We start from the raw sequence: 27,157 nt of genomic DNA, 5'->3' as shown, positions 1-27,157 counted from the left end.
CAATGAGGGTGGTAAGGGCACAGAACGTACTCTGGGTGGGGAATTTCAATGTCCATCACTAAGAGTGGCTCGGTAGCATTACTGACTGAGCTGGCTGAGTCCTGAAGCCTATGTCTACCAGAATGGGCCTGCAGCATGTGGTAAGGGAATCAACATGAGGAAAGTATACTAGACCTTTTCTTCATCAACTTGTCGCAAATGCAACTAATAATAACAATCTTTATTAGTGTCACAAGTAGGCTTACATTAAAGAGGATCTGGTTCGAGTTCAGTCAAGGTACACTCCTATGAGGGGGAAAGGTACAGTAAACAAAGCTAGAGCCCTATGGATAACGAAAAAATAGTAAAATGAAGCAGAAAAAAAGGTGCTTATGGCTAAGGTGAGGTTGGTGATATAAGTCAGAACAAGTCTGAATATAGAAAGTTCAGAGGAGAAAAATGAAAACCAAAATAAGAGCGAAAGAGAATACAAGAGACTGGTGGCTAATGTAAAAGGAAATCCACAAGTTTTCTGCAGGCACATAAATATTAAAAATGTCTCCAGAGGAGGGTGAGGCTAGTTAGAAACCAAAAAGGGGAGCTACGCATCAAGTCAGAGGGAATTGGTGAGATACCAAATAAATAGTTTGCATCTACTTTGAGCAAGGAAGACGATGGTGCCAAAGTCTCAGTGAAAGTTTAGACCAATGTTTTTCAAGGTGGGGGTCACGGCCCACGGGTAGGTCGCGGGATGATGTAAAATGGGTCGCCAAAAGCTCTGCAAAAATGATACCCAAGGATTGCCTGACCTTGTTTTCCATTTTGTCCCTGGGTAAATTCTCACTGCAGTACAGTGTATAACCACATGAGGCTGATCTAGAGATTGGTGCCGTGAACTTTCTGTCTCTCTGGGTCACTGGTATAGTCACCGCCATTGACACAGCCTCCAGCAGCCACTCCCATTTCTGCAACAGCTGATCATCCAGGTTGGTCAACACCTGCACCTGCAATTGAAGAATTTAAAATAAAAAGTCAATTATCTTTAAATTTATTTCCTGCAGATTCTCCTGGTGACAAGAGGAGAAACGATTTATATAGCAAGTGGTTACGATTTGGAATGTACAGCCTGAGAGTGCATTGGAGGCAAGTTCAATCATGGTTTTCAAACAGGAATTGGGTAGGCACTGGAAGGAAAGGAATTTGCAGGACTTCGGGGAAATGGCAGGGAATAGAATTAGTTAAAAGCAAATTACTGCGGATGCTGGAATCTGAAACCAAAAAGAAAATTCTGGAAAATCTTAGCAGGTCTGACAGCATCTGTAGAGAGAGAAAAGAGCTAACGTTTTGAGTCCAGATGACCCTTCACTCTGAACTGAGTGACTTGTTCAAACATTTCAGAGTTCAGTAAAGAGTCAACCACATTGCTGTGAGTCTGGAGTAACCTGTAGGCCAGACCAGGTAAAGACGGCAAACTTCCTCCCCTGAACCAGATGGGCTTTTACAACATCTGATGGCAGTTGCATGTCACCATTACCAGCTTTATAATCACAGATTTTATTAATTGAATTTAAATTCAACCAGCTGCCATGGTGTGATTTGAATCTGTGCCCCCAGAGCATTAACCTGGGTCTCTGGATTACTGGAACAGTGACATTACCACTGCACCACCATTTCCACCATCTATTGCTTGGCACTTGTGTGGCACAAGTGTTATTTGCCACTTATTAGCCTAAACCTGGAACTCGTTCAGGTCTTTCTCCATGTAGGCATGGACTACTTAATTATATGAAGAATTATGAATGGAATTACATATTGTGCAACCATCAGCAAACATCCCAGTTTTGGATCTTATATTGGAGGGAATGTCATTGATGAAGCAACTGAAGATGGTTGGGCCTGGGAACCTTCCCTGAGGACTCCTGCAGCAATTGTGGATTAGATTAATGGCTTGCAACAATCACAACCATCTTCCCTTGTGTTAAGTATGACTCCTAATCAGTGAAGAGTTGTCCCCCTGATCCTGAGAGCAATGATATTTAATTTTCTTTTGCAATACTATATACTTTCTATTCCACCCTAAGTTTTTTGTATCTGCTTTACACCATTGACATGCTATTCATGGGAAGGAGCATTTGCAATAATATATTAGAATTAATTAATGCAATGACACCTTGATTTTAATAATAATAATAATCTTTATTGTCACAAGTAGGCTAACATTAACACTACAGTGAAGTTACTGTGAAAAGCTCCTGAGAATTCAGAATGTTCAGATTACCTAACAGCATTTCTCTCGGGACTTGTGGGAGGAAACTCCGGCGGAGCACCCGGACGAAACCCACGCAGAAACGGGGAGAATGTGCAGACTCCACACAGACAGTGACGCAAGCCGGGAATCAAACCTGGGAACCTGGCGCTGTGAAGCAACAGTGCTAACCACAGTGCTACCGTGTCGCCAATAAGGAAAATAATTACTTTGGGTAGACTAACTTTAGGCTACGCAACACAAGTTTCTCATGATTTGCATCAATTTAGCCACATTAAAGTGGTGGGTGAGTAATCTATACTGTTGGATCCCTGTTCCTTTTATAGCTTATTGGGTTTTCTGGAGGAAGTTAGGTCAGTTCTGGAAAACCGTTGCATTTAAATTTACCAATAATGTCAGAGTGATGACATATGTCACATCTTTTGTCATGATCGCTTTATTAATGCTGCACGAAATTTGTAGATACATAGTAGGCTTTTGGTGTTGTTAAGAGAAATTTCTAATAAGTATCGATGTTCAAATGTCTAAAACAAGAAGTCTGATTGATCCAGGCTCTGAATGAACTGACACTGCTGGATCTGGTGAAGTTTGCAGGACACAGTTAGTGCACAAGTATTACAATCAAGAGTCTTCTTTCCTTAAGGATCCATGAGCCATTTACAAATGTTTGGCAGGACCAGATTCTGATGTTCCTGGCCCTATTCCCAGCACCCTCAATTTTAGCCAGCATGGGATAAGGGCAAGGTAGCAAGCCCACCCTGCATTCCGAACCTGGCTGTCTTCATTGGCGGTGTCAGCATCCCCTACCCCCCGACAACTTTCATAGAATCAGGCCAGCTTCTTCGTGACATGTGGTTCAAGGATTTCCCAGGAGTTGTGAACCATAGTCTAGATTTGGGAACTTTTTGGAAGTTAAATTCAAAAGGTTTCACGCATGCAAGTTCATGCCTGTACCCACTCTTCATATCCTCCATGCTAAATCATAACTTTCTGTGCTCATTCATCCAGAATACACTATATACAAAACCAATGAACCTTCTAGTAACAATGGCATGTGTGAAACTGCTTAGAAAAAACACCCATTTATAACTCTTTGAAAGAAAAACTGCTGTTGCTACAACCACGTATGTGTCAATTAAACAGACCATTAAAGTATCAATAACAAAAGCTTTAAGCACTTTGCACCTCTTAATCAGAGACATTGACAAAATAAATTACAGAACAAAATAACCTATTATTACCTCATGAAGATCTAAATCAAGCAAAGTCAATGGCCCGTAACTTCCTTTCAGAATTCCCTGGATTGGAAGGGTCCCGGTGGATTGGAAACACACCAATATGATGCCCTTATTCAAAAAGGGAGAGAGGCAAAAAGTAGGAACTATAGACTGGTTAGCTTGACCTCTATGGTGGGGAAGTTGCTGGAATCAATCATTAAGGTGGAGATGACTGAACATTTGGAAAGACAAAGCTCAATCCACCATTGTCAGTATGGTTTTATGAAGCCTAAGTCATGCTTGACAAACTTGCTTGAGTTCTTTGAGGATGCAACCAGCAAGGTAGATAATGGGGAACATGTGGATGTGGTATATCTATACTTCCAGAAGGTGGTTGACAAGGTGCTGCTTAAAAGACTGATCCAGAATCCAGGGGATTGGGGGAGAGTACTAGATTGGATTGAGGATTGGCTGACTGACGGAAAACAGAGGGTCAGTATAAATGGACCCTTCTCTGGCTGGTGAACTGTAACTTGCGGCGTGCCACAGGGGTCAGTCTACGGACCTCAACTGTTTACAATCTATATAAATGATCTGCAAGCAGGGACAGAGTGTAATATAGAAATAATTGTGGATGATACTAAAATATGTGGGAAAACAGGCAGTGAAGAGGAGATAAAGATTGGGCCAAAATTTGGCAGATGGAGTTGAATGTAGATAATTATGAGGTTATCCATTTTGGCCAAAAAATAGAAAGGCAAATTATTATCTAAATGGAAAACAGATTCAAAATGCGTCTGGGCAGAGGGACCTTGGTGTCTTTGTTCATGAATCACAGGTACAGCATGTAATTAAAAAGGCAAATGGAATGTTAGTGTTTATTGCAAATAGACTGGAGTATAAAAATAGAGAAATGTTGAAATTGTATAGGGTGTTGGTGAGACCACATCTGGAGTATTGTGTCCAGTTTTGGTCTCCTTATTTGAGGAAGGATGTGGTGGCTTTGGAGGCAGTTCAGAGAAGATTCACCAGATGGATTCCGGGGATGAAAGGGTTGATGTATGAGGAGAGATTAAACAGTTTGGGCTTATACTCGCTGGAGTTTAGAAGGATGAGAGGGGAACTGATCATGGTTTTTAAGATCCTAAAAGGGATTGATAAAGTAAACATAGACCAAATGTTCCCCCTTGTAGGACAATCTAGAACAAGAGGTCACAGACTAGGTTGAGAGGAGGTAGATTTAGAACTGAGATGAGGAGGAACTATTTGCAGAGGGTGGAGAATTTGTGGAACTCATTGCCCCATAGTGCGGTGGAACCTGAGTCATTAAATGGTTTCAAGTAGGAGATAGATATATTTTTGATTAGAAAAACAAGTTAAAGGGATATGGGAAACAGATAGGGAGGTGGATTTGAGACCAGGAAGAGATCAGCCTTGATCTGATTGAATGGCGGAGTAGGCTCGAAGGGCTGAATTGCCTACCTCTGCTCTTAATTCCTATGTTCCCATGTTCCTGGCTCCCCTGAATCAGATTCAGGGGATACTCCAAAGATGCTCTGGGGAATCCCTCGCAGAAGTTTCCAGGTAAAGGCCCAGCAATTTTCCAGAAGCGCTAACTTCCCCTGCACAATTGGTCTTTACTAGGAATTCCATCCGACCAATTTAAGTCCCTAACTACGGATGGTTCTGCCAGTGTTACTCAGACAAATTTAGAAGCAATGACATCACTTCTAACTTCCGCATAACGTTTTAAAATTACTTTGCACAGCACACCACACACCCCTTACACCCCCAGGGGACTACACCCCTCAAGTAATCTCTCTCCAAGGGGATTCCCTACCTCCCGACCATCGCCCCATGAGATTCCCCTACCCACCACCCGCATGGTAGCCTTTCCCCTACACTCGACTCTTATCCCTGACCCAGCCCAGCTGGACTCCACCCATCGACCCAAACCCCCTGACCGACCCAACCATTACAGATCCAGCCGGACCGGCTCCTGAGCCCCTGACCTCCAATTCCCTTCCCTCTGATTCCCCGACTTGCAATCCCATTTCCATTTTCAAGTGCTGCTACGTGTGCCTTAAAGTCTTGTAATTCCAGTGGGTCATTGACACTAGTTGGAAGTTTTGGCCCAATAGTTCTCTTCAGCTGCATAAACAAGACTCCCACAGAGTTAATCCTTCTGTGAGTCTGAACTCTCTTCTGTTATTGATATATGGAATTAGTTTTGGAGTTCAGTGACTTTTGCAGCCCAGCTGTTTCAGCAAAACCCATGATCAGCAATAGGTTATTACCAGTTTTGTAGCAATTTCACCAGTGTGGAGGTCCAGTTGTGTCATTTCTAGTACAGACAGTTGCCCACATTATGAAAAAGCCCCTGATCTCAGGATTTGGGACAGGATTGGGAGTGCATCCACTCCGTCTGGAGAAAATCCATCTCTCCCCAAATCCACACCATGGCTTCCAGAGGAATTTCCAGGTTAACAATTTTGTTAATGTATATGAACTTGGTTGCACTGCAGTACATTAACTCAGAGCATGTTTTTGTTAATTTACCACAATTGTGATGCTGCATTACCTTGACCCCATGGAGACAGGGTTGGAGGAGAGGTGTGGGGCACGGGGAAATAGGGAGGAGCCGTCAGAGCCACGCATTCCCCCTTCCGGGTGTTCTTCCCAGGGGTGGGCGGGGAAGAAAGTCAACAACCCATTCCAATGAGACAAACAGCCAATAAAGCCACATGCAGCCCCACAGCCTCAGATTTTTCCATTGGCCCTTCTATCTGTGCAGCACACCCTTCCTCCTTAAGTGGGATGGGGATCCCCGAGGACATCAGGGCCCAGTGCCTGCCAGAAAATTCATGAATAAATGGGCACAAAAAAAACATTGAAAAATTGAAGACTGTATTCACTGTATGCATTCATCACACTTTAGTGTGAGAATTGATCATTTTTAATTTCACTAATTCTTACATAAAGTTTTAAATGAACAGTTCCACTAATATATTACTGAAGAGCTCCTCAATTCTACTGCTCAGATTGCGCTCTTGTGACCACTATAGCCACTGAAAAACAAACAAGTCCTTTTATAGATTGCAGCATGAGGAAAAACTAGTAATTTAAAACTGGTAATCTAAACCCTCCAAATTGGTAAATGACCTGCAAATTGCTTATTGGAAAAGTAGCAATTGGTGAATAATACAAAAGATCATCTCAGTGAGGCATTGAAAGGGCAAAATAATGCAGAATTTACTAAGACAATGAAACAGGCCCGCACAAGGTAAAGGTAAATAAAACAAAGGAAACAGCAAAGAAATGAAAATGCAGCAATCTTAACTGAATAATAAAATATTGAAGTGCAAAGTAAATCTGTCTATATCCAGAAAGAGAAAAGACAGGTTAACCTTCAAGACACAAATTCGCTGCCATGTTCGTTTCGTCAATTGTCCTCCAAGTCCTAAGGCCACAACAATGTTCCTCAGCCGGGGTCCTGCCTAATGCTGTGGTTTGTGCCTCGCCCATGTAAGCCCAATCTCTGTATGGGGAGATATCACTCATATCCTAAACAATAACTGTCATCGGAGGCACAATTTTCCCTTACAAAGGCATCCATAGGCTGGCATGGAGATTCCCGTGGTTACACTGCCAACCATATCAACCACATCATCCTCAACAGTAAATGGAGGATCTCTACAGGATGTCAAGGTCCAAGGTGGGGCAGCTGTCAATACTGGCCAATATATGATGATGGCTAAGGTGACACTGATGTTTTCTTTTTTTTTTAAATTAAATTTAGAGTACCCAATTATTTTTTTCCAATTAAGGGGAAATTTAGCATGGCTAATCCATCTAACCTGCACATCTTTGGGTTATGTGGGTGAGAACCAAGAAGACACGGGGAGAATGTGCAAACTCCACACGGACAGTGACTCGGGGCCGGGATCGGACCCGGGGCCTCAGTGCCAAAGGCAGCAGTGCTAACTACTGTGCCACTGTGCCACCCAAGGTCACACTGATGTTGTCGGCTCTCTGTACCAAACACCAATGACAACAAATCTTCAACATTATCAAGCTGAGATAGAATAGAATAGAATCCATACGGTGCAGAAGGAGGCCATTTCGTCCATCGGGTCTGCACAGACCCTCTGAAAGAGCATCCTACCTGAGCCCACTCCACGCCCTATCCCGGTAATCCCATTACCTCACCTAACCATTGGACTCTAAGGGGCAATTGATCATGGCCAATCCACCTAACCTAACATCTTTGGACTGTGGGAGGAAACCGGAGCACCCAGAGGAAACCCATGCAGACATATGGAGAGCATGCAAACTCCACACAGACAGTCATCCAAGGCCGGAATTGAACCCGCGTCCCTGGTGCAGTGAGGCAGCAGTGCAAACCACTGTGCCACCGTGCCGCCTTGATCTCCTGATATGAAGAAGGGTTTTATCATCGACCTCAGGTATCACTTTAGCACACTAGCCAATGCAGATGAAGATCTATGGCAGAGTTGAAAAGAAGTGGGGTAACATCAAGGATGCATACACTGAAGCAGCAAAGAAAGTAATTGGATTCAGGCAAAAGAAGGGCAAAAAGTGGTTAAAATCAGAGATGTGGAAGAAGATTGAAGAAAAAAGAGACTTAAGAGAAAGCTGCTGAATGCTAAGTCACCCAGGCTGACCGAACAGGCTAATGAACAATATAAGACCAAAGACAAAGAACTAAAGAAAGAGCTAGGGTAGACAAGAGAACCTTTGTGAGGAATTGGCGAGAGAGACAGAACAGGCTGCAGAAAGAGGAGAACTGAACACAATATACAAGATCACTAAACAGCTCTGTGGACAAAACACTAATCACAAAATGCCAGTCAATGACAAACATGGAAGGGTGATAACCGGAGCAAGCAAGCTGCAAGATGGGTTCAGCACTTTGAAGAGGTTCTTACCTGGCAAACCATCATCTTCTGATGACAAGGATGGTATTGATACCAGCCCACCCATTGAAACATAAATCAGGAGTCATCAAAGCCACAAAGAAGCAGCCAAGCTCCTAGAATTGACTCCCTGCAGGCAGAGCTGTTGAAATCAGGGGCGCAATTCTCCGATATCGGCGCGATGTCCGCCGACTGGCGCCCAAAACGGCGCAAATCAGTTGGGCATCGCGCCGCCCCAAAGGTGTGGAATGCTCCGCATCTTGGGGGGCCGAGCCCCAACCTTAAGGGGCTAGGCCCGCGCCGGATGAATTTCCGCCCCGCCAGCTGGCGGAAAAGGCCTTTGGTGCCCCGCCAGCTGGCGCGTAAATGACATCTCCGGGTGGCGCATGCGCGGGAGCGTTAGCGGCCGCTGCCGGCATTCCCGCGCATGCGCAGTGGAGAGAGTCTCTTCCGCCTCCGCCATGGTGGAGACCGTGGTGAAGGCGGAAGGAAAAGAGTGCCCCCACGGCACAGGCCCGCCCATGGATCGGTGGGCCCTGATCACGGGCCAGGCCACCGTGGGGGCACCCCCCGGGGTCAGATCGCCCCGCGCCCCCCCCCAGGACCCCAGAGCCCGCCCACCCAACTTGTCCTGCCAGTAAGGTAGGTGGTTTAACCTACGCCGGCGGGATAGGCATTTTAGCAGCGAGACTTGGGCCCATCCGGGCCGGAGAATCGCGGGGGGGGGCATGCCAACCGGCGCGGCGCGATTCCCGCCCCCGCCGAATATCCGGTGCCAAAGAATTCGGCAACCGGCGGGGGCGGGATTCACATGAGCCCCCGGCGATTCTCCGACCCGGCGGGGGGTCGGAGAATCTCGCCCCAGATGTGAACATGGCTGTTTACTGACCTCTTCTGCAAGATATGGGAAAATTAAGTCATATCAAAAGACTGGAGTAACGGCCTAATTTTCAAATTATCAAAGGTAGGGAACCTCTGTAACAGTAACAACTGGCGAGGGACTACACTCCTTTCCATCCTCGGCTAAAATCATCCGCAGAATTCTCTCAACAGATTGACGATGCCAATAATGACAAACCCAGGCAAGAGTAAACAGGGTTCTTTAAGGGAAGAGGATGTATAGACCAGGGACCGGGATTCTCCAATCCCGTGGCGGGTCGGAGAATCGGCAGGAGGGCGCAAGAATTGCGCCATGCTGCTACGACACCGGGCCGCCGATTCTCCGCCGCCATTTCTCCGGCGCCCGTGGGGTCGCCGCGCGCCAGTCGGGGGCCATTGAAAGCGGCCCCCCGGCGATTCTCCAGGCCTCGATGTTAGCCGTTTTAATTGCTGTGATATGAAGAGTCTAAAGTTCTTGTTCCTTTTCACCAAACACCATTTATTTCATTTCCACAGCCTCTGCACAAAACTCTTAACAACACACCACCTAACAGAGGTCACCTGAAGCCCCTTTACGTATCAGTGTCAATTAATGGATACTTAACATAAATTAGACAACTAATTGCAATGTCTCTTAACCCATTACTTCACAGTCTCCCCTTCCTTGGAGAAAAAAAATAATTAGGTGAAAACAAAATTTCAAGAAACTCAAAAACACACACATGATCCCCCCCCCCTTTTTTTATTGTTTGGACGAGAAAGAAAAAAAAACAGTCACAGAAACAAGCGCCCTTCATTAACAATATCCAAAAGTTTCTGTGAACTCGCCCCTCTTTTCGTAAAACAGTCTGACAGTTTATAGCTCCTGTCGACCCATTTAATTTTTGTTATTTCCCCTCTGTCCAACATCTGCTTCAAACTTGCGATGTCTATCCGCAACCTCTTTTCATTGACACTTTTTGTAGAGTGCACATTTTCCCACAGGGATTTATTGTCAATGTGAGAGTCAATAGGTATATTACCCAAATCCCCTAATCCCAAAATTTCAGTCAATATCATACTTATATAAAAGGCCATATCCACCGCCTCTACAAGGCTTAATGTCTCAGCAGCCAAAGTGCTTTTTACCACTCTCCTTATTTTCTTTGTTTCCCACACAAGCGGGCAACATTTACCATTGTTCCCCGAAAGGAAAATTATAAAACTTCCTGCGCTTGAAACCCCATCACATAAATTTGCGTAGGACGCATCACTATAAACTATGAGTTTCAAGTGCTTAAGGTCACCTAAAACCGGGAACTTCAAAACACACTCCTGCATTTTTAGTTTAGCTAACGCTTTATTTGCTCTTATTATGTCTTCCATTTTGGGATCATTCATTTTTGTACTCAACTCTAAGACATCAAAACTCACGTCCGGTCTAGTCTGTCTACCTAACCAGTTCAGTTGCCCAATTAAACTTAGCAGTTGCTCTTTTTCCATCTTTGAAACCATTGCATCTTTTAGTGAAACCTGGCCACGACTAATTGCTATTGGGGTGATGCTTTCTAAATAAGATTTGACGTAAAGTTGCCCCTAACTTAGTCTGTCTGATTTCCAGTCCAATATATTTAAGTGCACCGGAAGCCTGACTTCCAACCCTGAATTCTTTCCTCAAACCAGAGATTACAATAGTTTCAAAATCACTAGTCCCACCCCACAATCGACATACATCATAAAAATGCCAGAAAGATTTCCTTTATAGTGCCAGTAAAACATTGCAGGATCTGCTTTCAACTGGCAACAGCCTAACTTTAACAAAACTGACCTTACAGAAAAATACCAGACTCTAGATGCATCATTTAATCCATATACACATTTGTTCAACTTCCAGAGTACCCTTTCTGCGTTAGCTGCTTCTTTAGGAGGACGGAGAAAAATGTCTCTCTGGAGCTGATGCCCCTTCAAAAAGGCAGCTTTTATATCTATAGATCTGCATTCCCATGCCTTTGTGGCTAATAGAGCGAAGGAGATCTTTAAAATAACCTTTCCTGCTGTAGGTGAATCTACCCTTAAATCCTGATCTTCTAAGTTTTCTTCAAATCCCCTTGCCACAAGCCTGGCTTTTGCCTTATAAGTTCCATCCGGAAATACCTTTTCCGTGCAAATCTATCTGTGGGATAGAGCTCTTTGTCCCCTATCCGGTACTTCCGTGTATACCCCAAATTCACTCTAACTATGCAATTCTTGCTGTTTAGCTTCTTTAATAACTTTTTCATCTAATTTATTTGAAGCCACCAAAATCCCACGTGCATATGGGCTTCTACTCCTATTAGTATTCGTAGTCTTACTCATGTTCCGAGATCTTGACAAACTACGTCCCCTCTCCAGCCTCGTATCTCGTTCTGTACTGCTACTGCTTGATTTTTCCCTTCTGCTGTAGGATGTCCTTTCAATAGTTCTCGACCTTTTCCTGCAGACCTGTTCACTATCCGATGTACTATCTGAACTGGCACTGCGTTTCTGTGCCCTCCATTTTTGAACTTCGTTTTCCCAATCCATTGACTTGACTCCTTCCCCTGAATGCTGTACATTCAACCAATGTTTATACTTTCCAGTGGCCTTCCCTGCTCTACTAATAACAGTTGCATCCTTCCATTGACTAGACCCTTCAGGCAAGTATGTCACTTTTGACCACTTTTGGCAGTTGCCCTTTCGGAAAAATGGCCTGTTCTAATTCACCAGAAGTGTTATGTTCCTCCACAGAAACCCTGTCTATATCAGTTAATTGGTCCTCATAGTTCTGTAACACATGCGTACCAGATGACTCTGGTTGCTCGTCATGTCTGTCTGCTCTGTCTAAATTTGAAAATTTGTAATCTGTACCCATTATCCTTGATGAAGTACCCTAACAGTCTGATTCCCATGTTGCAAAATAATTGTTTTGCCATCTATGTCTATGATCTTCCCTGGGCCTTTCCATTCATTAGAATTGTATCTCTTATAGTATACTATGCCTCCTTGCTGAAAAACGGCATCTGATGGCCGTACATTATGCCTTAAAGCTCTGTGAATTCTTTCAGAGACTTCTGCTTCCAAAAAAGCTTTTCTACTGCTATGTAATGCATTTAAATGTTCAGCAAAACCAGAGCTAATTGTAGTCCCCTCCCAAGCTGGAGGCTGGTCATCCAAAATGGACGGAATTTTAGGATTACTACCAAACATTAATTGATAAGGACTATAGCCCCAACCATCTGCAATCAATTCTTTGCATGGACTGCCCATGCTAAAGCTGAATTTAGCCTGCAATTTGGTCGATCTGCCAAAATTTTCCGAAGCATGTCATCGATGACAGCATGATTTCTTTCACAGACACCATTACTAAATGGGCTTTCTGCAGCCGTATTCATAACTCTGATATTCATGTTTTCACATATATCCCTAAACTCATCATTAGCAAATTCTCCCCCATTGTCCGTAAGGAATTTTGCCGGTGGACCCATTCCTGTCCCTATCCATTTTTCCACGATTTGATTCAGAATTACTCTCTTTTCTTTACTTCGTACAATCGTTGATTGACTAAATCTGTTTGCTAAATCTACAAAATGCAAAATAAATATATTATTTGCTTTATCCCAGATCTTAAGCTCCACGGCCACAATGTCATTAAAATCCCTGGCCAAAGGTAGGGTTACTATCGGTCGTGCTGGTGTCCTTCTGTACTTCCTACAAACTTCACAGCGGTCACTAACCTGTTCTATAAGACCATAAGACCATAAGACATAGGAGCGGAAGTAAGGCCATTTGGCCCATCGAGTCCACTCCACCATTCAATTATGGCTGATTTCAACTCCATTTACCCGCGCTCTCTCCATAGCCCTTAATTCCTCGAGAAATCAAGAATTTATCAACTTCTGTCTTAAAGACACTCAACGTCCCAGCCTCCACCGCCCTCTGTGGCAATGAATTCCACAGACCCACCACTCTCTGGCTGAAGAAATTTCTCCTCATCTCTGTTCTAAAGTGACTGCCTCTTATTCTAAGGCTGTGCCCTTGGGTCCTAGTCTCCCCTGCTAATGGAAACAACTTCCCTACGTCCACCCTATCTAAGCCATTCATTATCTTGTAAGTTTCTATTAGATCTCCCCTCAACCTCCTAAACTCCAATGAATATAATCCCAGGATCCTCAGACGTTCATCGTGTGTTAGGCCTACCATTCCTGGGATCATCCATGTGAATCTCCACTGGACCCGCTCCAGTGCCAATATGTCCTTCCTGAGGTGTGGGGCCCAAAATTGCTCACAGTATTCTAAATGGGGCCTAACTAGTGCTTTAGAAAGCTTCAGAAGTACATCCCTGCTTTTATATTCCAAGCCTCTTGAGATAAATGACAACATTGCATTTGCTTTCTTAATTACGGACTCAACCTGCAAGTTTACCTTTAGAGAATCCTGGACGAGGACTCCCAAGTCCCTTTGCACTTCAGCATTATGAATGTTGTCACCGTTTAGAAAATAGTCCATGCCTCTATTCTTTTTTCCAAAGTGCAAGACCTTGCACTTGCCCACGTTAAATTTCATCAGCCATTTCTTGGACCACTCTCCTAAACTGTCTAAATCTTTCTGCAGCCTCCCCACCTCCTCAATACTACCTGCCCCTCCACCTGTCTTTGTATCATCGGCAAACTTAGCCAGAATGCCCCCAGTCCCGTCATCTAGATCGTTAATATATAAAGAGAACAGCTGTGGCCCCAACACTGTACCCTGCGGGACAGCAGTCGTCACTGGTTGCCGTGCCGAAAAAGAACCTTTTATCCCAACTCTCTGCCTTCTGCCTGACAGCCAATCGTCAATCCATGTTAGTACCTTGCCTCGAATACCATAGGCCCTTATTTTATTCAGCAGTCTCCCGTGAGGTACCTTATCAAAGGCCTTTTGGATGTCAAGATAGATAACATCCATTGGCTCTCCTTGGTCTGACCTATTTGTTATCTCTTCAAAGAACTCTAACAGTTTAGTATAGTCGTCATCCCTTACCCCTGCATCCTTTAATAATTTTTTCAGCCTCCGAGGAGACGGATGTGCAAATTGCCTATGCAGTTTTAATACCACAAGCTTTTTTATCAGCTAAAGTCCCATTTTCAACTGCCATTAACACATCCTTAACCACTCTACCTGAAAAATTATTTGTCAGTAATGGAATACAATAGTGTCCCGACTGTGTAAATTGTAAGTCTACCGTCTTTCCAAAAACTGCCTTATCCTGTTCCGTATCCAGTTTCATGTGTGCTTTCTTCATCGACGGTCTGCTCAGAAGCAAAGGTATCTCACTTGATACAACATCCGTGCTAATGAAATGATTCACTCCGGCAATATTGCAAGGGATCACCACTCTGTTCAGCGACTTCAGAGTATTATCATCCCCAAACCTGAAACTTGTGGAACTTTCAAATTCCTTAACCTTGTTACGATTTTCAGCATTCAAAAGGTCCAGGTAACGTTTTAACCAGTCAATTCCACACACAGTAGATGTGCAGCCACTGTCTAATACAGCACAGTTGAAGGATTCTGCAACCGACACCCTCATTACCGGCGTAAAACTGCTTGTCAATAGGACAATGCAGTCTTTCTTGTCACTATCTTTTTCCTCTTCTGACTCTTCCGTGTCATGTGTCGCTTCAAACACTCTATCATAACGAGTTGGACAGTTGAAAGCATAATGGTATTGAGGGTCACATCGAAAACATCGATTTATCATGCCCTGTGCATTTCTGGGGTTCATCTTCCTATTGTAGGTTCTAACTGGGTTTCTGTCTTCATTGTTTCCTTGTCTCGGTCTCCGTCTATAGTCTTGAGCCCTGTTCGTAGCCATACGATTTCGCCATCCTGTTACTAGAATATCTTCCATATTCTGCATTATTGCAGGCTGACCTATTTGGGTCATCAGAGCCATCGGAATCAAATGTTTCCCCAGAAACTTTTGTAAAGCTTTTGTCATCTGTTCGAATAAGGTATCCTTATCAGTAAACTGAACTCCTGTCAAAACCAGGAGCCTATCCATGTTGCTCACTCTAGCACAGTCAAGTAATTTCAAGGCCAACACAGACTGTGGAAATTCCAGGTTGTGTTTCTGCAGCCTTTTATAAAGTCTGCCAAATTCCATTATATAGTCTTCCATGGAGATATCCTCCATTTTCCGGAACGTATCAAAATCCGACCATGCTTCATACGCACTTAACAAGTCATCTTTCTTCTAAATCTTATCCATATAATGTAATAAAGTCTCCAGACCTTCTTCTGAGTCTAACTCTTCCAATTCCAGCTCAGAAAGCATTTTGTTTCGGATTTTACTGCCATATGGTAGAGAAAGAGCCAATGCCATACCTTGTTTTCTCTTTCCCAAAGCAGTTACCTTAGTCCACGTAACTACTGCACTTCTCCATTGGTCGTACGATTCCCTTTCAGAAAATAAGGGAGGATAGTCATATCCAGCCATCTTTATCCTCGGTTCAGCCATATATCCCCTTTTTTTTTCCTTTTCTCACTCACTCCTTGGTTTGATATGGAAAAGTTGTATCTTTCAACCCTTCACATTTACACAGCAACCATCCTCTGCTACCAATTGTTAGCCATTTTAGTTGCTGTGATATGAAGAGTCTAAAGTTCTTGTTCCTTTTCACCAAACACCATTTATTTCACTTCCACAGCCTCTGCACAAAACTCTTAACAATACACCACCTGCCAGAGGCCACCTGAAGCCCCTTTACATATCAGTGTCAATTAATGGATACTTAACATAAATGAGACAACTAATTGCAATGTCTCTTAACCCATTACTTCACAGTCTCCCCTTCCTTGGAGAAAAAAAATAATTAGGTGAAAACAAAATTTCAAGAAACTCAAAAACACACACATGATCCCCCCCCCCCCCTTTTTTTATTGTTTGGACGAGAAAGAAAAAAAAACAGTCACAGAAACAAGCGCCCTTCATTAACAATATCCAAAAGTTTCTGTGAACTTAACCCATTACTTAACACTCGACGGGCTGAGTGCCCGCTGTGTTCAGCCGAGTCCCGCCGGTGTAGGTTACGTATGGTCCTACCCGGCGGGACCTTGGGGTTCTGGCTGCGAGCCGTCCTGGTGGGGGGGGGGGGGGGCGGGGGTATCCGACTCCGGGGTGGCCTCCACGGTGGCCTGGCCCACGATCGGGGCCTACCGATCGGCGGGCGGCCTAATTCCGTGGGGGGCCTATGTTCCTCTACGCCGGGCCTCTATAGGGCTCCGCCATATTACCCGGGGGCCGGTGTGTAGACGGGAACACATGAGCGGACTCGTGCCGGCCATGGCGCGCTTGCACGGACCCGCGCCAGCCGTGGCACGCCGGCTTTCAAGCGCCGGAGCAGCGGACACCACTCCGGCGCTGTACTAGCCCCCTGGGAAGGGGTGAATACCTGGGCCTGGCGGCCCGTTGACGCAAGAGTGGTTCATGCCGCTTTTGACGCCGGCGTCAGAACCTGGCCGCGGGGTCGGAGAATCCCGGCCCAGATATTTTCTCTGCATAACATCACAGAGGCAATACCTCGAATGGAATGCACCTCTTTATAATAACTTCATAGACTTCAAGAAGACGTTTGACAGTGTTGAACATGAGAGCGAGAGCTATGTGTTGATAGTTAAAACATCTCTCTTCAGACACCAGGAGGCAGGGGAAATGTTCAGCACTGTGTGAAGCCTGTAATTCATTCAGCTTGGAATTAATCTGGATGGAGAGTTAGGATGGTTGAAGTTAATGCTCTGATTGAAGTTATTTCATTAGAGAGGACATGGAAGCCTGCAAACCAGGATATGTCTTGAATAAATGAGTGTAGGAAAAGTATGGCCTGAAGAAGGTGATGAGGAAGAATCTGATGGATTGACTTGAATGTAGGATTGTTTCTTTTGTTATTCCATTCTCCCTGAAAGGATGATGTTTCATTAAAGCAACGGAAAAGGTGAAGGATTGCATGAAACTGACAACAGAGGCAATTATGATATAGATTGAGCTAATGGTGCTCAAGAGTTAAGTGGAACACATGTGTGGTAGACATGAAGGATAGTATGAACAGCAGTGGCCGGTAGTTAGAGGAGCATTGAATATCACAGGGCATTAGTGATCATAAGTAAATCTACCGGTGGAAGAGGAAAACTTCACGCAGATGAATCAGAAGAGAGATGCTGCTCTGCAAACCTCTCATAGTCACAAACAAGGAGGGGATGTGACAACATGATGATGATGATAACTAACAGGATGAAAGAGAGAAAAAAACAGTCACGACAAATAAAGGAACAGAAGGAATAACAGCGCTGAAGTCTGGCAATCGTGAAAGAGAAGCAGCAGTGAATCACACAGTAAAAGAAAACCTGCCAAGATTTGAAATCATGATATAAAAACAGAAATTAATGGCGTTGATGTTAAAAACTCACCAACATTTCCAAAGAGAGAAGACTGATGAACATTTCAGCTGAACCCTTTTCATCTGAGCTGAACGTATTCCCTTGAAGTTTGAAGATGTCATTTAAATACTTCATTCATAATTTTTGTATTTACACCAGTATATATCATCTGTGATAGGAACTGCCAATGGAACATCTTCTTAATTGCTTTTAATAGTAATTTCCTACATGCCACCACATTTCTAAAATATTTTATTGGCTATTAAGATGTTGTCCGTTAGCTATAAATATATTATTGACCACTGGAGGGCACCATTTATCTTAGCTCGAGACTACAGAGGACAAAAATTAACTCAACTTCTTCAAAAATAACCAATGAAACGTAACAGAAAATCCTACATGCTTTACTGTGCTCAGAGTTACCTACATTTAGTAGGAAGAAAATGTTGAGGGTATAACCAAGACTGCACAATTCGAGGTGTGGAATTTTCAGTTAGACTAGTTATCTGTGCTCCAAAGAGGTTCATTTGTGCAATAAAAGTGGCTAAAAAGAATTTCAAGCTGAGATCTTCATGCTGACCACAGGGACATTCAAATTACATTAAAATATTCTTGTTTCCTCTTTTTTGAGTTGTTCTCTTTTTCTATTCCCTTAAATCTTTTCACAGTTTAACTAACTTATTGGTTTAGCTTCCTCGTCTCCAACGCTCCCTCCTGTACCGGCGGTGAAATTGGTAAGTCCTGAAGTCAGAAAATGGCTGTGATGTACTTGTGGTGCAGCCTGCACGGCACCCTGTGCTGTGATGGGCACCTTGGGTGTGGGTGTGCTGTGTGTGCTGGAAGGTTTTGACGTAGGTAGATTGTGAGGGTAACCAATTGTTCCAGATGATTTAAAGCACATTTTTGATACAAGGGAGGCAGCTCCAGGAGCTTTGGTTCAGAATCATTTAATTGGAGGCTGAACTGCAGACACTGTGATGCATCAGGGAAGGGACGAGTTACCTGGATACTTTGTAAGTGGAGGTTGTGTTGCCTTCTCAGTACCAGGGTTCGGGATATCTGTTCAGGGCTGGAGAGGAACTTGGAGGGGAAGGGGGAAGAATTCTGTCATCGTGGTTCAAGTAGCTACCTACGACATAGATGGAGCAAGGAAAGAGGTTCTGCATGAATCAGTATGAGGAGCAAGGCACCAAATTAAGTAACAGAACTTTAAAAGTGATTATTTCTGGATTCTTTCCGGAACTATGTGCAAATTGGCAATGGACAAATAAGATGAGAGAAATGAATGGTGTGGTAGAAGTGGGTTCCAGTTTGTGGGGCACTGGCACCAGTATTAGGGAAAGTGGGGTCTGTACCATTGGGACCATGTTGGAATCAATGTTCTAGTGAGTCACATAAGTATGGAGAATTTTAAGCTAAATAGTGGCGGCAAGGGATCAAATTTGGGATAATGTGGTACATCAAAGAGTAGCGATAAAGCAAGAGAGAAAGGTGTTTGGATTTGGATTTGTTTATTGCCACGCGTACCGAGGTACAGTGAAAAGTATTTTTCTGCAAGCAGCTCAAACAAATCATTCAGTACATGAAAAGAAAAGAAAAGAAAAAGAAAATACATAATAGGGCAACACAAGGTACACAATGTAAATACATAGACACTGGCATCGGGTGAAACACACAGGAGTGTAGTTATTATGGGGAACGATAACAGGTCATGGCAGGAAGGGATAGAGTGTACAAATCTAAAAGCAAATCAGCAGTCAAGGCTAGAGGTGACAAAACTAAAGACACTGAACCAGAACGCACATAGTATTCGAAACAAAACAGATGAATTTATTAGCTCAAATAGAAATAAGTAAGTACGATTTGATAGCTATTACAAAGACACGGCTGCAGGATGACATAGATTGCGATCTGAATATTGAAGGGTACATGGCATTTAGGAAGAACAGGGCGCTAGGAAAAAGTCGAGGGGCAGGATTCGTGGACTTCCACGACAGCAAAACTGGCGCCGCACCTGGACCGATTCAACGACCGTTAAGGGTCTAGCACCGGTGCCATGTGGATCACAACCGATACCAATGGGAAACGGTGGGGATTCGCCGGATTTGTGATTGACACTCAGGAGGCTGACAAGCTGCACTCCCACACACACCATCCCAGCCAATAAGATGGCAGCGAGGAGAGCGGCACCACATTCCACGGATGCCAAGCTCAAGACCTTGCTAGACATCGTGGAGGAGAAGCGGGCGACCCTGTACCCCAGGCTGGGAAGGAGGCTGACAGCTGCCGCCATTCGCCCGGCCTGGGCGCAGGTGGCAGAGGTCATCAGTGACATGAGCAACACTGTCCAGTTCGGCCAACAGTGCTAGAAGAATCTGCATGACCTCCTCAGGACGGCCAGGGGCAGGCCAGTCGATTTCGGTGGCGTGAGAGCAGCTGGTTAGTCAATTTCAGCGGGAGCATTGCGGAAGGAGGTTGCTGGGAGGTAAGTCAACCTTTAAAAGCACTTGTCTTTGCAGGGGCAGGCCAGTCGATTTCGGTGGCGTGAGAGCAGCTGGTTAGTCAATTTCAGCGGGAGCATTGCGGAAGGAGGTTGCTGGGAGGTAAGTCAACCTTTAAAAGCACTTGTCTTTGCAGGGGCAGGCCAGTCGATTTCGGTGGCGTGAGAGCAGCTGGTTAGTCAATTTCAGCGGGAGCATTGCGGAAGGAGGTTGCTGGGAGGTAAGTCAACCTTTAAAAGCACTTGTCTTTGCAGGGGCAGGCCAGTCGATTTCGGTGGCGTGAGAGCAGCTGGTTAGTCAATTTCAGCGGGAGCATTGCGGAAGGAGGTTGCTGGGAGGTAAGTCAACCTTTAAAAGCACTTCTCTTTGCAGGGGCAGGCCAGTCGATTTCGGCGGGAGTGGAGCTGGCTGGTTAGTCAATTTCAGCAGGAGCTGAGAATTTTTCTTTTTTTTTAAATTAGTTTTTTAGGCGGGATCAGGAAGTCGACCCGCGGACGTCTGGGAAGACCCTCACCAATAAATTCTGGTGGAGAGGAAACCCGAGACACTACACGTGTAGTGTCTCCCACCCGCCCTCCTCCTCTAACCTAATAATAAAACCCATTGGTCTGAGGTAAGTACCATATTATTATTATATTATTATTATTTTTTATAAAAATTTAATTTAGTTGTTAGCCAGATCTTGGTAGAAAGTTAGAGGAATGGCAGGGAAGGGAGTGCAATGTTCCTCCTGCAGGATGTTTGAGGTGAGGGATGCAGTTAGTGTCCCTGCTGATTTTACCTGCAGGAAGTGCTGCCATCTCCAGCTCCTCCAAGACCGAGTTAGGGAACTGGAGCTGGAGTTGGAAGAACTTCGGATCATTCGGGAGGCAGAAGGGGTCATAGATAGCAGCTTCAGGGAATTAGTTACACCAAAGATTGGAGATAGGTGGGTAACTGTAAGAGGGACTGGGAAAAAACAGTCAGTGCAGGGATCCCCTGCGGTCGTTCCCCTGAGAAACAAGTATACTGCTTTGGATACTTGTGGGGGGGACGACTTACCAGGGGTAAGCCATGGGGTACGGGCCTCTGGCACGGAGTCTGTCCCTGTTGCTCAGAAGGGAAGGGGGGAGAGGAGCAGAGCATTAGTAATTGGGGACTCTATAGTCAGGGGCACAGATAGGAGATTTTGTGGGAGCGTGAGAGACTCACGTTTGGTATGTTGCCTCCCAGGTGCAAGGGTACGTGATGTCTCGGATCGTGTTTTCCGGGTCCTTAGGGGGAGGGGGAGCAGCCCCAAGTCGTGGTCCACATTGGCACCAACGACATAGGTAGGAAAGGGGACAAGGATGTCAGGCAGGCTTTCAGGGAGCTAGGATGGAAGCTCAGAACTAGAACAAACAGAGTTGTTATCTCTGGGTTGTTGCCCGTGCCACGTGATAGTGAGATGAGGAATAGGGAGAGAGAGCATTTAAACACGTGGCTACAGGGATGGTGCAGGCGGGAGGGTTTCAGATTTTTGGATAACTGGGGCTCTTTCTGGGGAAGGTGGGACCTCTACAGACAGGATGGTCTACATCTGAACCTGAGGGGCACAAATATCCTGGGGGGGAGATTTGTTAGTGCTCTTTGGGGGGGTTTAAACTAATGCAGCAGGGGCATGGGAACCTGGATTGTAGTTTTAGGGTAAGGGAGAATGAGAGTATAGAGGTCAGGAGCACAGATTTGACGTCGCAGGAGGGGGCCAGTGTTCAGGTAGGTGGTTTGAAGTGTGTCTACTTCAATGCCAGGAGTATACGAAACAAGGTAGGGGAACTGGCAGCGTGGGTTGGTACCTGGGACTTCGATGTTGTGGCCATTTCGGAGACATGGATAGAGCAGGGACAGGAATGGATGTTGCAGGTTCCGGGGTTTAGGTGTTTTAGTAAGCTCAGAGAAGGAGGCAAAAGAGGGGGAGGTGTGGCGCTGCTAGTCAAGAGCAGTATTACGGTGGCGGAGAGGATGCTAGATGGGGACTCTTCTTCCGAGGTAGTATTGGCTGAAGTTAGAAACAGGAAAGGCGAGGTCACCCTGTTGGGAGTTTTTTATAGGCCTCCTAATAGTTCTAGGGATGTAGAGGAAAGGATGGCGAAGATGATTCTGGATATGAGCGAAAGTAACAGGGTAGTTATTATGGGAGACTTTAACTTTCCAAATATTGACTGGAAAATATATAGTTCGAGTACAATAGATGGGTCGTTTTTTGTACAGTGTGTGCAGGAGGGTTTCCTGAAACAATATGTTGACAGGCCAACAAGAGGCGAGGCCACGTTGGATTTGGTTTTGGGTAATGAACCAGGCCAGGTGTTGGATTTGGAGGTAGGAGAGCACTTTGGGGACAGTGACCACAATTCGGTGACGTTTACGTTAATGATGGAAAGGGATAAGTATACACCGCAGGGCAAGAGTTATAGCTGGGGGAAGGGCAATTATGATGCCATTAGACGTGACTTGGGGGGGATAAGGTGGAGAAGTAGGCTGCAAGTGTTGGGCACACTGGATAAGTGGGGCTTGTTCAAGGATCAGCTACTGCGTGTTCTTGATAAGTATGTACCGGTCAGACAGGGAGGAAGGCGTCGAGCGAGGGAACCGTGGTTTACCAAGGAAGTGGAATCTCTTGTTAAGAGGAAGAAGAAGGCCTATGTGAAGATGAAGTGTGAAGTTTCGGTTGGGGCGATGGATAGTTACAAGGTAGCGAGGAAGGATCTAAAGAGAGAGCTAAGACGAGCAAGGAGGGGACATGAGAAGTATTTGGCAGGAAGGATCAAGGAAAACCCAAAAGCTTTCTATAGGTATGTCAGGAATAAGCGAATGACTAGGGAAAGAGTAGGACCAGTCAAGGACAGGGATGGGAAATTGTGTGTGGAGTCTGAAGAGATAGGCGAGATACTAAATGAATATTTTTCGTCAGTATTCACTCAGGAAAAAGATAATGTTGTGGATGAGAATGCTGAGCCCCAGGCTAATAGAATAGATGGCATTGAGGTACGTAGGGAAGAGGTGTTGGCAATTCTGGACTGGCTGAAAATAGATAAGTCCCCGGGACCTGATGGGATTTATCCTAGGATTCTATGGGAGGCCAGGGAAGAGATTGCTGGACCTTTGGCTTTGATTTTTATGTCATCATTGGCTACAGGAATAGTGCCAGAGGACTGGAGGACAGCAAATGTGGTCCCTTTGTTCAAAAAGGGGAGCAGAGACAACCCCGGCAACTACAGACCGGTGAGCCTCACGTCTGTAGTGGGTAAAGTCTTGGAGGGGATTATAAGGGACAAGATTTATAATCATCTAGATAGGAATAATATGATCAGGGATAGTCAGCATGGCTTTGTGAAGGGTAGGTCATGCCTCACAAACCTTATTGAGTTCTTTGAGAAGGTGACTGAACAGGTAGACGAGGGTAGAGCAGTTGATGTGGTGTATATGGATTTCAGCAAAGCGTTTGATAAGGTTCCCCACGGTAGGCTATTGCAAAAAATACGGAGGCTGGGGATTGAGGGTGATTTAGAGATGTGGATCAGAAATTGGCTAGCTGAAAGAAGACAGAGGGTGGTGGTTGATGGGAAATGTTCAGAATGGAGTACAGTCACAAGTGGAGTACCACAAGGATCTGTTCTGGGGCCGTTGCTGTTTGTCATTTTTATCAATGACCTAGAGGAAGGCGCAGAAGGGTGGGTGAGTAAATTTGCAGACGATACTAAAGTCGGTGGTGTTGTCGATAGTGTGGAAGGATGTAGCAGGTTACAGAGGGATATAGATAAGCTGCAGAGCTGGGCTGAGAGGTGGCAAATGGAGTTTAATGTAGAGAAGTGTGAGGTGATTCACTTTGGAAGGAATAACAGGAATGCGGAATATTTGGCTAATGGTAAAGTTCTTGAAAGTGTGGCTGAGCAGAGGGATCTAGGTGTCCATGTACATAGATCCCTGAAAGTTGCCACCCAGGTTGATAGGGTTGTGAAGAAGGCCTATGGAGTGTTGGCCTTTATTGGTAGAGGGATTGAGTTCCGGAGTCGGGAGGTCATGTTGCAGCTGTACAGAACTCTGGTCCGGCCGCATTTGGAGTATTGCGTACAGTTCTGGTCACCGCATTATAGGAAGGACGTGGAGGCTTTGGAGCGGGTGCAGAGGAGATTTACCAGGATGTTGCCTGGTATGGAGGGAAAATCTTATGAGGAAAGGCTGACGGACTTGAGGTTGTTTTCGTTGGAGAGAAGAAGGTTAAGAGGAGACTTAATAGAGGCATACAAAATGATCAGGGGGTTGGATAGGGTGGACAGTGAGAGCCTTCTCCCGCGGATGGATATGGCTGGCACGAGGGGACATAACTTTAAACTGAGGGGTAATAGATATAGGACAGAGGTCAGAGGTAGGTTCTTTACGCAAAGAGTAGTGAGGCCGTGGAATGCCCTACCTGCTACAGTAGTGAACTCGCCAACATTGAGGGCATTTAAAAGTTTATTGGATAAACATATGGATGATAATGGCATAGTGTAGGTTAGATGGCTTTTGTTTCGGTGCAACATCGTGGGCCGAAGGGCCTGTACTGCGCTGTATTGTTCTATGTTCTATGTTCTAATAGGCAGCACTGTGGCCCTGGCACCAAATCCTGTTCCACACCCTGTAACCCCACATCCCCACGTCCACCCCCCCCACCCCCCCTTTCCCCCCCCCATCTGGAGGGCGGCTGAAACCCCACCCTGCACCACATGTCAGCACTCATACCGACCACCATGGCCGGGTGTCCTGGCCACTGAAGCCACCAGCTACTCAACCCCTGGGCTGTCGGACTGTCTAACGCTGTGCGTTTTCTTTTCCCCGTGACTGCCCCCACCCCAAGGAGAAGGCCGTCCATAATCGCCAGGAGCGGGAGAAGACTGGAGGGGGACGGTCGGGCCTGGGGCCCCTCACCGCAGCAGAGCAGAGGACTCTGGACATGACCGGAAAGGGCAGTCGCTAGGGTGGAGGTCGGCATCAGGTGAGGAACTGAGACGCTGCTGAGCTTCGGTTCCCCATAACACGCGTGTCACCACCCACCCCTCCACCTATCCCACACCACCCTCACACCCACACTATCCCCACACTACCCTCACCGCCTCATTACCCTCACACTCGCACCACCCACAACACCACCACCACATCACCCTCATCCCGACGCCAACCCCCTGCCTAATCATGCATCCTGTCTTGTGTCCTGCAGGAGCTGCTGGTGATGGGGCGGGCCTTCTGGAGCCCCCCCGCCCCCAAACCCAGCCACAGCAACAGCCAGAACCCAAGGGGTCAATCAGCGGCGAGGGCGACACCGACACGGTCGGGTGCCATCGACCCACATCCCAGGATGAAACACATTTCCCGTCAAAGCTGTCTCCAACACCCCCACCATCCCAAAGACATTCTGAATTCTCTCTCAGTGTACCCGAACAGGTGCCGGAGTGTGGCGACTAGGGGATTTTCACAGTAACTTCATTGCAGTGTTAATTTAAGCCTATTTGTGACAATAATAAAGATTCTATTATTATCATATCCCATGGAGTAGCCATCGGGCACCCCGAGGGAGGAGGAGGAGATGGGGCCGTGCCGGTGACTCCCGCAGGGGAGGTCACCAGAACACCGCAGCAGCTCGGACACCCTCCTCTCTCATCCCTGGCGCATCACATGGGCAGCAGGCAGAACAGGTAGCACCACACCACCCGGGATACCCGAGATGCAGCCGGGCCCATGCCGACCCGGTCACCCCAGAAGACAGCCGCCAAAGGGGACACAGGTTGCAGGGCGAGAATCACAGCAGACCGCCTCCACGCCAGATGTACCATCTGGGGATCCACCTAGACTTGGCATTAGGGCCTTTAAGGCCAGAAAAGTAGGCATCACTTAAGTTGGCACGGGTGCAAGGCACAGTTTAGTGACAGGGGCTACGGCATAAATCAGTATATATGTTATCACATTAAACACGTGTTCACACTATTACAACCTGCTTGGTGCTCTGTCAGAAGGGTGTGAAGGGTGGACTGGTCTGGTCTGTCTGCAGAGTGGGCGCGGGTGGGGGGGTGGAAATGGGTGGACGTTGGGGGTGGGTTTGACTCCAGGACCGTAGTTAAGCCAGCGCTCACTGCTGTAGTGTCCCACCCCCATCCCCCACAGCACCCCCCATCCCCCCTCCCCACCTCAGGGATTCGATGGGACCATGTGATGGAATGGTCAGCTTGCACACTTGATCACCAAAGTGGACTGTGGGCAGGAGTAAGACATTGTCAAACGATGCGGAGCACCGGAGCTCACTGCAGGACGGGTTGTCATCACCCTCCATCCCATGGACCAGACTCGCTGTTACTGCCAAGTCAGGGCCCACACCCCGTAGTAGGCAGGTATGTATCACGGAGGGGCTTGCAAGTGGGGGTGGTTTGCAAGCTGGGGGGGGGAGCGGGGGGTCTGGGGTGGGGTCATGGGGTGGGATGCGGTGTCCGTGTCCCTGGCCAATCTCCCACCCCCACCCCAGTCGGTGAACCTGGAGGCGATCAGAGCGCCCTATGTGCGTTGGCCCTGGTGCACAATTCTGTGGCCTGCCTTGCCTGCCTGGGCCCCATGTCCTGACTATCTTCGTCTTCCCCCGCATCCTTCTCATCGGACGAGGAAAGATGTTCATCCTCCTCCCCCAGCACGTCAGGGCAACCGTCACATTGACGGCCACTGGGAGCAGGTGTTCACCCCCACTCCCTCCAGTGCCAGGTGCGCCATAATATGGCAGATATACCGCATGATCCCCCTGCTCTGCAGAGACTTCGACAGCATGCCCGGTCCAGCAGGTCCTCGAATGATGAGCGCTGCCGGTACACCTGAGGCCTCATGCGGTGCCTCCTTTGCACCTCCTCCTCCTCGGCCTGTTGGACGGCCGGCTCTCCATCATCAGCAGCTGCCTCCTGTTCCTGTGGGGCAGGCTCCACTGTTGCAGCT

This window comes from Scyliorhinus torazame, chromosome 8 (genome assembly GCF_047496885.1).
Source record: "Scyliorhinus torazame isolate Kashiwa2021f chromosome 8, sScyTor2.1, whole genome shotgun sequence".
In the NCBI taxonomy this organism is placed as follows: domain Eukaryota; kingdom Metazoa; phylum Chordata; class Chondrichthyes; order Carcharhiniformes; family Scyliorhinidae; genus Scyliorhinus; species Scyliorhinus torazame.
This window is presented reverse-complemented; position numbering follows the sequence as displayed.